This window comes from Balaenoptera borealis (assembly GCF_965194805.1).
Source record: "Balaenoptera borealis genome assembly, chromosome: 1".
Taxonomy (NCBI): Eukaryota; Metazoa; Chordata; class Mammalia; order Artiodactyla; family Balaenopteridae; genus Balaenoptera; species Balaenoptera borealis.
Window position 1 is genome coordinate 87,487,660 of NC_138860.1, and position 13,280 is coordinate 87,500,939.

The following is a 13,280-nucleotide window of genomic DNA, read 5'->3' on the forward strand; positions in this document are numbered from 1 at the left end:
TAAAGTAAAGAGAACTTTAAAGAATACAGGAAAAGTAGATATGAGGAGCAGCCACTACCACAAGGGCTCAGAGCACCCCCAGAGGAGCACGTCCCACCCCACCCACCCCACCCCCTCAGCACTCCTCCCGTCACCTGCCTTGCCTCCAACTTCAAAGAAATTTGAAGCAATCAGACATGAATTCCAACTTCCCACCTTTTTACTTGCAACCTCCTTCTGTTTTCTCCAGACCCAGAGGGTGAAGGGTCCCTTTTCCCAATCTAAGCTGGTCACGTGCTCCTCATCCCATCCTGCGCTGTCCTCCCGGGCTCTACTCCACACTTAATCCACACACATCCCCACCCCCCGCCTCAAAGTCAGCCTCTCCTTCTCCACTGCCCTCTGCCCCATATCAAAATGCACACACCTCCTCCATCCGAAGAAAAAGAAAACGTCCTCTGCAATTCTGCCACTCCTTCCACTACTTCTTTGTCTTCTTTCCTTCTTAACTTCTCAGAAGAATGGTTGGCAACCACGCATCTCCATTCTTCTCCCATTTATGTGTCAATTCACAGACATAAGGCTTCTGCCGCTTACCCTTCAACTATTGCACTCTGAAAACAAGACAATGACCTCTTCCCAATTGCCCAATCAAATAGATTCTTTTTTCGGGCCTCATCTGATTTGCCCTCTCTGACCGCTCCCTTTGAGGAGCTCCCTTCTCCCAGAGTTTCCCCTGGTACTTGCCACTGTGCCGACGCCCCTTCTGCCTGGTGCTCCCTAGTATTCTGACTTTGGCCCCATTCCCTTCTCAGACCACATCCCTCTCCAGGGCCATCTCTTCACTTCCATGGCTTCATCAACCACCTCAGGGCTGGTGGCTTTGCAAACTCTGTCTCCAGACCAGGCCTCGCCACTGAGCCTGGGAGTCAGAGATCCAACTGCCTTCTACATCTCTCCATCTGGGTGGTCTCCCAAAACCTGCTTCTCCTCCAGGGCTCCCTCTACCCATAAATGTCACCACTAGCTACCTAGTTTCTCAACCACAAACCTTGGGACCATCCTAGTCTTCTTTTGCTCCCTCACTCCCTGTAATCAAATCACTAAACTGTATTGTTTTTATAATACAATTTGAAAATCTCTCTTTAAAGCTGACCTTTCCATCCTCAGTGCCACTACCTGGCTAAGAAGCAATATCACTTGTAGTGTGTGTTTTGTTTTTTTTTTTAAACCCAGACATGGAATTAGCATCACTGGCGCAGAACTGATCACCTCTGAGGCTGGAGCCCCTTCCGTAATGCTGATGGGGAGCCTGGTTTGGACCCTCTGCACTGGGTCAGGGTTTGTCATAGAACAAGAATCACGAACCCAGTCTAGAAGATCCAGGCAGGTCACCCTCACTGGGGTGGGGTAAAGCTGGGGAGGCACGCAGACAGCGGAGAGGTAGGGACTGACCTGAACTGGAAAACACGTGCCCTGTCTGAAGGCAACGATGTTCCTCTGCTCCAGTCAATTACAATGTGGAAATGCAGGCCTAGAGTTGCCAAATATTCTAATTTCCCCCTCAAAGCTAGAAATTCAGATTTTTATCTAAAAATCTTCCTTTTACAATGTTGGAAATGAATTCAAAAGATTTTTTTTAAAGCATCATGTAGTCAAACAGAGTATATCTACAGGTCTGAGAGGACTTGTCTGTGACTTCCATATATATATATATATATAAGGTTTTCTATCTGGGGAGGGACGTGGGAGAAGCAGTGTTTTGAGAAGACGTTTCTGGTAGCAGTGTGCATGGCCTCGACTGCAAGGAGAAGGTGAAGGCAGGGAAAACTAGCTGCGAGCCCAGGTACGGAGAGCAGTGGACCCGGACTAGGGGATGGCCGTGGAGCGCGAGCGTGTCACGGATATCCCCCACGCCACAGACCAACCGAACAAGACCCAACCAGAGATGAGGACTTCGTGGCATCATTTTCCAAAGGAACCCAGTGCAGTCTGAGTGCCTGCCTCCATTTCGAAGTCCACTCACCTACTGACATTTGCCTGCATTCCTCAGCACCACCCCCACCCTTTGGAGGCGCCCGAGGGACGACCTTGGCGCTGTCCACGTGGCACTGACGAGGAAGCGTGCCCGCTGGTCCCAGAAGTGCCATCATCTCACTCCGTTACCTTATGCAAATGGCAGGCTCGCAGAGCCTGCTTCTCCATCTGGACACCCAAAGGGAAGCCTTCTGGACAACCTAACCTTCCTCAGAGACAGTGAACGGAGCAGTGAGGAAACGTTCGCAAAGCCTCCACACCCACCTGTTTGCAGAGGGAAGGAGAGTTGCTATCTAAATTATTAAGGAGCCGGACCTGAGCCTAAGGGAGTCATGGAAACTTCATTATTATGCGTGGTGTGTGGCTGTCTTTTGAATATTCTGCTTGCTTGGTTTCTAATTTCCTTTTCCTACGGAAGTCTTTTCTCCCTCATAAATCTTTGCATCTCAATGTTCTTTCTTCCTTTGTGTTCTGAACTGGGAGTTCTCACAACCTCTCCAGGGTTAATCTACTCCTCCAAACATTGCTGGCTCTGAGCGGCACTAGGGGCGATTAGGAAGAGTCCTGCAGGGAAGGGAGTGGAGGGGGCGTTGAGGAGAGTGTGGTGGGCAGGGAACCCTCCCGTCGCACCCTCTGCCTCTCCCAGCTGGCCAAGGAAACACTCTCCAACTGTTCTCCAGAACAAACAAACCAAGTACCACAAGCGTGTTGTGAATCTGACAGCAGGCTGATCACAGAAGCAGGACTTCCTATCCGCCCCGCCCCCGCCCCCACCCCCGCCGAATGGCACACCGCCCAGAATCAGCAGCAAGTGCCCTCTAGTGGGAATCAGAGGCACCCTACCTGAGAGGCAAATTCTCACGTCCTCTCTGAAATGGGGACTCAGAGAGCCTTGGCATATGACGCTGATAAATGGAATATTTACAAATGGAATGGAATATTTATAAATAGAATATTTCCTGTCATGTCAATAAACAAAAGATGTCACAGTCACCAATGATTGCCGCCCTCCAACGTGAGCTGGTGAGCCCTCAGGAAACTCAGGGCTGAAAAAAATATCTGCCATCTAGCAGCCATCAGATTGCAGCCACTCCTTGCGGCAAGCCCTGAAGAAACTCAGGATGTGAAAATACAGGCCCCAGATAACCTAAGGTGCATATCAAAGGAATGATTTCAGTGAGCCCAGACTCTTGCCTCTTCCCCTACACAGAAAAGCACTAAATTCCTTAACTTGAGAGAGCTGGTTTTCTTTATATAACAATAATCTTTTGACGTTCCCAATTATCTGCTCTTTGTTGCAAAACTCCTATATATCCTGGCTCTTCCCCTTGCCTGCTCAGAGCAGTTTCTCAGAGCTATCTGAAACGCCGTCTCCCGATAAAACTTAACTCGCAACTCTCACGTTGTGTGTATATTTTTTTAAGTCAACAATACAAAAAACAAACAAACCCCCCAAAACTGGTGTCTTCATCACTAAAAGCCAGAGAGGCAGGCGTCCTTTGGTATCAAGAGGAATCTCACGTATGAGCAACTGTGTGCCACTCTAATTAGGTCACATTCTCTGGCAGAAGCAGTACGCACAGGAGGGACCAGTGGTGACCCCTGGGTGGGGTGCCAGTGTGGGGTCACTCCACTGGCTCACTCTGGGAACCTGCTCCCCCTTCCCCCTTGCCTTTGAAATGTCTTGAAGCAGACACAGCTGTTTAAACTGGCATCCCTGTTCATCTTTGGGTGCCCAGTGCCTAAGAGTGCCTGAACGGACTTTAAATTGCTGTAAGCTTGTTAATTGCAAAATAACAGAAAATTTTCAGGGAGATCGTGGTTGCCGCTGCATTTCTACCACTCTGCTTTCTTATATAGACATCCCACTCCCCAGAGCTTTGGCCAGATAATCAAAAGAAGAGGGCTGGTGTTAGGCTTAACTTTTTATGTCCTGAGGGTCAACATGGTGTAATGGGAAAATCTTGGGTTTTGGAGTTAGATGCAACTAGATTTCAATAGGAGTTCCTCCACTTACTAGTTGTGGGACCTGTAGAAGTTTTGAAAACTTTCTGCACACCAGTTTCTTCATCTTTAAAATGAAAACATTAGTACATATTTCAGAATCTATATAGTTCATTTAGCACAATGCAAACTAAATCATGCATAGACCCATATTAATGACATGGAAATTGTCGTGGTCTGAATGCGGGTTGGAAAAGAATTTCCAGACACAAGGCAGAATGTAAAGACGATAGAATTTATTAGAGGGAAGGGTCACTGCCAGAACAGTGGGCCGACTTCCTAGTAGTCTGGGAGACTACTTCCAGTTTGGGCTCAGCTTCCTAGTTGAGCCCGAACATGTGGTACTGATCAGTTTTTATAGCCAGAAAACAAAGGAATGGTCTGAGGTGAAAATTTCGTTTACTGATTGGTCGAGGCACATATACCTTCTTTCTATAGGGTGGGAGTGGGACAGCCCAGATGCCTTTCCTTATTTGGGACAGGTCCTGTTGCCCAGGTGGGCGTCGCCCAGGTGGGCTCAGGAATTTCGTAACCATGCAAGCTGGTAGGGAGGGCGATTAAGAGTCTGGCAGGGGTGTAACGCTGACACTTTTTCAGGCAGGATCGTCCTTTGTCCTTGAAGCACCATTGTCCTTGGAGCACACAGAAATTTTATGACTTGTTAAGTAAAAAAAGAAAGTTATTTGGGAGATTGGGACTGACATATATACACTAATATGTATAAAATAGATAACTAATAAGAACCTGCTGTATAGCACAGGGAACTCTACCCCACTTCGTTGTACATTAGAAACTAACACAACATTGTAAAACAACTATACCCCAATTAAAAAAAAACGTTATGGAAAGTGTTACAGAATGTCACCATTTTGTAAAATGAAATAACATTTTATTTTGTGCAGTTGTCCCAAATATTCTGCTGTGTTTGTGTCCACTGCTACCACATATATGTAGCATCATGATAGAAACAGGGGGACCCACCTAGCCCACTGGTCCCCTTCCACTGCTGCAGTCTCTGCCCAGCCGGTTCGTTTTTTTAAGCCTAATTTATTTATTTTTTATTATTATTTTTTGGCCGTGCCGCGTGACCTGAAGGATCTTAGTTCCCCAACCAGAGATGGAACCCATGCCCCCTGCAGTGGAAGCGCAGAATCTTAACCACTAGACCTCCAGGGAAGTCGTTTCCCCCAACCCCGCCCCGCCCCGCTGGTTCTTTTTAAGGCCCCTCCCTTTGTGATTTAGCTCTAATGATTCCCCAGGGAGGAATCTCTGCAGGTTTACCATCACTACCTACTCACCTCCTTCCCCACAAAAGCATCCTCTGAAGACTGGCATTCCATGCCTGAGAGTAAAGAATACTGGTGAGCTGATGAGAAGAGCTGCTTTACACTTTTAGGTTTTATACGCATTTTGGGCTAATGAGAATTAATGTAATCTAAATTCACAAATTCATCTAAATTTGTGACAGAGGCACTACACTGTCACAAATTACTATTTAACCAGTAATTATCTTGTCTATAAAATGACAGAGAAAATGCACTGAAATGGGAATGCCATTGCCATGTTGTATTCTGTTAATGATAGTGAAAGCTGGTTCAACCCTCTGGAAAATCATCCAACAAGAGCCTTTAATATGGAGTACCCTTTAACCCAGTAATTCTGGGAATCTATCCTAAGAAAATAATTTAGAACACATAAAACCTTTATGCACGGGCTTCCCTGGTGGCGCAGTGGTTGAGAATCTGCCTGCCAATGCAGGGGACACGGGTTCGAGCCCTGGTCTGGGAAGATCCCACATGCCGCGGAGCGACTAAGCCCGTGAGCCACAACTACTGAGCCTGCGCATCTGGAGCCTGTGCTCCGCAACAAGAGAGGCCGCGACGGTGAGAGGCCTGCGCACCGCGATGAAGAGTGGCCCCCACCTGCCGCAACTGGAGAAAAGCCCTCGCACAGAAACGAAGACCCAACACAGCCAAAAATTAAAAAAAAAAACAAAAAACAAAAAAAACCCTTTATGCACAAAATGTTTATTATAGCATTATTTATGCTAGTGAAAAACTAGAAAAAAACTGGAAACAATAATAATCGTTTAAGAGGTAAGTAAATTATGATACACTCAAAGGTTGGAATAGTTACTTAAGATTGTAATCACCGGTCTCCAAAGGTGGTGGCCAATATGCATGATTTCTTTTTTCTTTCTACATAAATATTTACCTATTCTATAAGAAGTGAGAATAGTTTTGAATTTGGAAAAAATAATCTTTATTATCTAAAAAAGATAGAGTTCAGATTAAATAATCTCTAAGGTTGGGTTCTTTGGAAGCAGATGTTGAGATGGAGTTTGGTATAAGATGTTTTAGGGGTATCAGCACTGTAAAGAAAGGGAGAGGAAGAAGGATTAAGCAGAGGAAGACATTAAACTGTAGTAAAGACCTGAGAAAATCTTAGCCACCTCAGTAGGAAGTTAAGAGCAAGCAATGCCCACAAGAGTGTCCCACATTGGGTCAAAATGGCCTGACCTTTATTCTCTCAACCCTCTCAATCACCAAATGCAGGCTGCATGCAGAAGGGCATGACCTCTCTGTTGATCACACTCCCTGCAGGTGGGCAGTAAGGCTTTCCTGGAAGAGAGATCTAGGTGCTGTATTTCCATTTATACTACATCCCTCCTAGGTCCAAGTTACTATGCTCCATTTTTATATGCTTATTTATTGAACAAACATATTAAAAACAGTAATGCAATCTTACATAGCACTTTTATAATGCTTTCACATATGGCATGCTTCCCTAATTTACAGTACTGAACCAAGAAGACTCTGAGGGATGTTTTTTAAAAGCACCCCCTCACAGCTTTTTCAGGACAATTGCTTTCACCGTACTTCAACAAGACCATTTCATCTAATGTTAGTGCTTCCTCTTCTAAACACATCTCTCTCCCCCTACCAGGAACCCTTCTGCTTTTCCCTGTTGGATAGCTATTGCTCTAATACTGGCAAAAGTCCCTTCACTCATTGTGACATACTACCCCAACCTCTTCTTCAGGTACCTTCCTCTCTTTTTCCTACAACCTAACTGTCACTGGCTAAAGTTAGAAAATGACCAATACATTATGCACACATGCTCTAATGACTAATGACAAAGCACTGTTCTTCCACATACACTCACATTTCAAACATGATCACCAGATATCACACCAAAAGCACACACAACAAAAGAAAAAAATTAGACTTCAAAATTTATAACTTTTGTGTATCAAAGGACACTATCAACAAAGTGAAAAAGATAACCTACAGAATGAGAGGAAATATTTGCAAAGCATATACATGATAAGGGACTGATATGCAGAATATATAAAGAACTCCTACAAGTCAACAACAAAAAACAAACAACTCACTTCAAAAATGAGCTTTTTGTTTTTGTTTTTGTTAGTTTAGTTTTTATTGTTTGTTTTCCTTTTTAGGTTCGTTTGTGTGGTTGCTCTCTTCTTTTTTGTTTTCTTTTTTTTGTGTATGTGTGTTTCTTTGTGTGTTTTTGTCTGTTTGGCTTTGCTTTTACCATGTGTCTTGGGGGTTTGTTTGTTCATTTTCTTTCTTTCTTCTTTTTTTTCTTTTCTTCCATGCTGTGTGGCTTACAGGGTCTTGGTGCTCTGGCCACAGGTCAGGCCTCAGCCTCTGAGGTGGGAGAGCTGAGTCCAGGACATTGGACTGCCAGAGAACTCCTAGCGCCAGGGAATACTAATCAGCAAGAGCTCTCCCAGAGTTCTCCATCTCAACACCAAGACCCGGCTCCACCCAATGGCCAGCAGGCTCCAGTGCTGGATGCCTCATGCCAAACAACTAGCAAGACAGGAACACAACCCCACCCATTAGCAGAGAGCCTGCCTAAAGTCATACTAACCTCACAGACACCCCAAAAAACACCACCTGATGTAGCCCTACCCATCAGAGGGACAAGATCCAGCTCCACCCACCAGAACTCAGGCACCAGTGCCCCCTACTAGGAAGCCTACACAAGCCACTGGAACAACCTCACCCAGTGGGGTCAGTCACCAGAAGTAAGAGGAACTGAGACCCTGCAGCCTGCAGAAAGGAAACCTCAAACACAATAAGTTAAACAAAATGAGAAGACAGAGAAATATGCTACAGATGAAGGAGCAAGGTAAAAACCCACAAGAGCAAACAAATGAAGAGGAAATAGGCAATCTACCTGAAAAAGAATTCAGAGTAATGATAGTAAAGATGATCCAAAATCTCAGAAACAAGCAGCACAGGGAGATCAGCTTGGTGCTTTGTGACCACCTAGAGGGGTGGGATAGGGAGGGTGGGAGGGAGACACAGAGGGAGGAGATATGGGGATATATGTATATGTATAGCTGATTCACTTTGTTATAAAGCAGAAACTAACACACCATTGTAAAGCAATTATACTCCAATAAAGATGTTAAAACAAACAAACACACAAACAAAATCTCGGAAACAGAATGGAGAAAATACAAGAAACATTTAACAAGGACCTAGAAGAACTAAAGAAGAAACAAGCAGTGATGAACGACACAATAACTGAAATTAAAAATACTCTAGAAGGAATCAATAGCAGAATAACTGAGGCAGAAGAAGGGATAAGTGAACTGGAAGATAGAATGGGGGAAATAACTGCCACAGAGCAGAATAAAGAAAAAAGAATGAAAAGAATTGAGGACAGTCTCAGAGACCTCTGGGACAACATTAAATGTACCAACATTCAAATTATAGGGGTCCCAGAAAAAGGAGGGGAAGAGAAAGGGTCTGAAAAAATATTTGAAGAGATTATAGTTGAAAACTTCCCTCACATGGGAAAGAAAATAGTCAATCAAGTCCAAGAAATGCAGAGAGTCCCATACAGGGTAAACCCAAGATGAAACACGCCGAGACACATATTATTCAAACTATCAAAAATTAAATACAAAGAAAAAGCAGCAAGGGAAAATCAACAAATAACTTACAAGGGAATCCCCATAAGGTTATCAGCTGATTTTTCAGCAGGAACTCTGCAGGCCAGAAGGGAGTGGCAGGATATATTTAAAATAATGAAAGGGAAAGAGCTACAACCAAGATTACTCTTCCCAGCAAGCATCTCATTCAGATTCAATGGAGAAATCAAAAACTTTACAGACAAGCAAAAGCTAAGAGAATTCAGCACCACCAAACCAGCTCTACAACAAATGCTAAAGGAACTTCTCTTAGTGGGAAACACAAGAGAAGGAAAAGACCTACAAAAACAAACCCAACACAATTAAGAAAATGGTAATAGGAACAGACATATCGATAATTACCTTAAATGTGAATGGATTAAATGCTCCAACCAAAAGACACAGACTGGCTGAATGGATACAAAAACAAGACCCATATATATGCTGTTTACAAGAGACCCACTTCAGACCTAAGGACACGTACAAAGTGAGGGGATGGAAGAAGATATTCCATGCAAATGGAAATCAAAAGAAAGCTGGAGTAGCAATATTCATATAAGATAAAATAGACTTTAAAATAAAGACTGTTACAAGTGACAAGGAAGGACACTACATAATGATCAAGGGATCAATCCAAGAAGAAGATATAACAATTATAAATATATATGCACCCAACATAGGAATACCTCAATACATAAGGCAAATACTAACAGCCATAAAAGGGGAAATCGACAGTAACACAATAGTGAGGGACTTTAACACCTCACTAACACCAATGGACAGATCATCCAGACAGAAAATTAATAAGGAAACAGAAGCTTTAAATGACACAATAGACCAGATGGATTTAATTGATATTTATAGGACATTCCATCTGAAGCAGCAGAATACTTTCCTTCCAAGTGCACACGGAACATTCTCCTGGATAGATCACATATTGGGTCACAAATCAAGCCTTGGTAAATTTAAGAAAATTGAAATCATATCAAGCATCTTTCCCAATCACAATGTTATGAGATTAGAAATCAATTATAGGAAAAAAACTGTAAAAAAAAAACACATGGAGGCTAAACAATACGCTACTGAATAACCAAGAGATCACTGAAGAAATCAAAGAGGAAATCAAAAAATACCTAGAGACAAAAGGCAATGAAAACAGGACGTTCCAAAACCTATGGGATGCAGCAAAAGCAGTTTTAAGAAGGAAGTTTAGAGCAATTCAATCTCACCTCAAGAAACAAGAAAAATCTCAAAATAAACAATCTAACCTTACACCTAAAGGAACTAGAGAAAGAAGAACAACAAAAAACGACCCCCAAAGTTAGCAGAAGGAAAGAAATCATAAAGATCAGAGCAGAAATAAATGAAATAGAAACAAAAAAAAAAACAATAGCAAAGATCAATAAAACTAAAAGCTGGTCCTTCGAGAAGAGAAACAAAATTGATAAACCTTTAGTCAAACCCATCAAGAAAAACAGGGAGAGGACTCAAATCAGTAAAATTAGAAATGAAAAATGAGAAGTTACAACGGACACTGCAGAAATACAAAGATCATAAGAGACTACTACAAGCAACTCTATGCCAATAAAATGGACAACCTGGAAGAAATGGACAAATTCTTAGAAAGGTATAACCTTCCAAGACTGAACCAGGAAGAAATAGAAAATATGAACAGACCAATCACAAGTAATGAAATTGAAACTGTGATTAAAACTCTTCCAACAAACAAAAGTCCAGGACCAGATGGCTTCACAGGTGAAGTCTATCAAACATTTAGAGAAGAGCTAACACCCATCCTTCTCAAACTCTTCCAAAAATTGCAGAGGAAGGCACACTCCCAAACTCATTCTATGAGGCCACCATCACCCTGATACCAAAACCAGACAAAGATACTACAAAAAAAGAAAATTACAGACCAATATCACTGATGAATATAGATGCAAAAATCCTCAACAAAATACTAGCAAACAGAATCCAACAACACATTAAAAGGATCATACACCATGATCAAGTGGGATTTATCCCAGGGATGCAAGGATTCTTCAATATATGCAAATCAATCAATGTGATACACCATATTAACAAATTGAAGAATAAAAACCATATGATCATCTCAATAGATGCAGAAAAAGCTTTTGACAAAATTCAACACCCATTTATGATAAAAACTCTCCAGAAAGTGGGCATAGAGGGAATCTACCTCAACATAATAAAGACCGTATATGACAAACCCACAGCAAACATCATGTTCAATGGTGAAAAACTGAAAGCATTTCCTCTAAGATCAGGAACAAGACAAGGATGTCCACTCTCACCACTATTATTCAACATAGTTTTGGAAGTCCTAGCCACGGCAATCAGAGAAGAAAAAGAAATAAAAAGAATACAAATTGGAAAAGAAGAAGTAAAACTGTCACTGTTTGCAGATGACATGATACTATATATAGAGAATCCTAAAAAATGCCACCAGAAAACTACTAGAGCTAATCAATGAATTTGGTAAAGTTGCAGGATACAAAATTAATGCACAGAAATCTCTTCCATTCCTATACACTGATGATGAAAAATCTGAAAGAGAAATTAAGGAAACACTCCCATCTACCACTGCAACAAAAAGAATAAAATACCTAGGAATAAACCTACATAGGGAGAAAAAAGACCTGTATGCAGAAAACTATAAGACACTGATGAAAGAAATTAAAGATGATACCAACAGATGGAGAGATATACCATGTTCTTGGATTGGAAGAATCAATATTGTGAAAATGACTATACTACCCAAAGCAATCTACAGATTCAATGCAATCCCTATCAAATTACCAATGTTATTTTTTACGGAACTACAACAAAAAATCTTAAAATTTGTATGGAGACACAAAAGACTCCAAATAGACAAAGCAGTCTTGAGGGAAAAAAACGGAGCTGGAGGAATCAGACTCCCTGACTTCAGACTATACTACAAAGCTACAGTAATCAAGACAATATGGTACTGGCACAAAAACAGAAACATAGACCAATGGAACAAGATAGAAAGCCCAGAGATAAACCCACACACTTATGGTCAACTAATCTATGACAAAGGAGGCAAGGATATACAATGGAGAAAGGACAGTCTCTTCAATAAGTGGTGCTGGGAAAACTGGACAGCTACATGTAAAAGAATGAAATTAGAACACTCCTTAACACCATACACAATAATAAACTCAAAATGGATTCGAGACCTAAATGTAAGACTGGACACTATAAAACTCTTAGAGGAAAACATAGCAAGAACACTCTTTGACATAAATCACAGCAAGATCTTTTTTGATAAACTTCCTAGAGTAATGGAAATAAAAATAAAAATAAGCAAATGGGACCTAACGAAACTTAAAAGCTTTTGCACAGCAAAGGAAACCATAAGCAAGACGAAAAGACAACCCTCAGAATAGGAGAAAATATTTGCAAACGAATCAACGGACAAAGGATTAATCTCCAAAATATATAAACAGCTCATGCAGCTCAATATTAAAGAAACAAACAACCCAATCCAAAAATGGGCAGAAGACCTAAATAGACATTTCTCCAAAGAAGACATACAGATGGCCAAGAAGCACATGAAAAGCTGCTCAACATCACTAATTATTAGAGAAATGCAAATCAAAACTACAATAAGGTATCATCTCACACCAGTTAGAATGGGCATCATCAGAAAATCTACAAACAACAAATGCTGGAGAGGGTGTGGAGAAAAGGGAACCCTGTTGCACTGTTGGTGGGAATGTAAACTGATACAGCCACTACGGAGAACAGTATGGAGGTTCCTTAAAAAACTAAAAATAGAATTACCTTATGATCCAGCAATCCCACTACTGGGCATATACCCAGAGAAAACCATAATTCAAAAAGACACACGCTGGGCTTCCCTGGTGGCGCAGTGGTTGAGAATCTACCTGCCGATGCAGGGGACACGGGTTCGAGCCGTGGTCTGGGAAGATCGCACATGCCACGGAGCAACTGGGCCCGTGAGCCACAACTACTGAGCCTGCGCGACTGGAGCCTGTGCTCCGCAACAAGACAGGCTGCGATAGTGAGAGGCCCGCGCACTGCGATGAAGAGTGGCCCCCGCTTGCCACAACTAGAGAAAGCCCTCGCACAGAAATGAAGACCCAACACAGCCAAAAAATAAATAAATAAATAAATAAATAAATAAATAATTCCTATTTGAATTTCTCCCTCCTCCATTTGAATAATAATTCTCTATTAAAAAAAAAAAAAAGACACACGTACCCCAATGTTCATTGCAGCACTATTTACAATAGCCAGGTCATGG

At 42.1% G+C, this 13,280-nt stretch overlaps 1 long non-coding RNA gene across 5 annotated transcripts in view; it reads right to left on the minus strand.

Moving 5' to 3' along the window:
* Positions 1-13,280, minus strand: part of LOC309616927 — a 43,620-nt gene that overhangs the window by 13,530 nt on the left and 16,810 nt on the right. The window contains exon 4 of one of the 5 annotated variants that reach the window (XR_014237645.1): positions 4,242-4,652. The exons of 1 other annotated variant lie outside the window; for it this stretch is intronic. This is a non-coding gene — a long non-coding RNA (uncharacterized lncRNA). Of the gene's footprint in view, positions 1-4,241; positions 4,678-5,063; positions 5,363-6,031; positions 6,392-13,280 lie in introns of those variants that run through there. 3 more of the 5 variants (XR_014237646.1, XR_014237647.1, XR_014237648.1) reach the window with 3 other exon arrangements.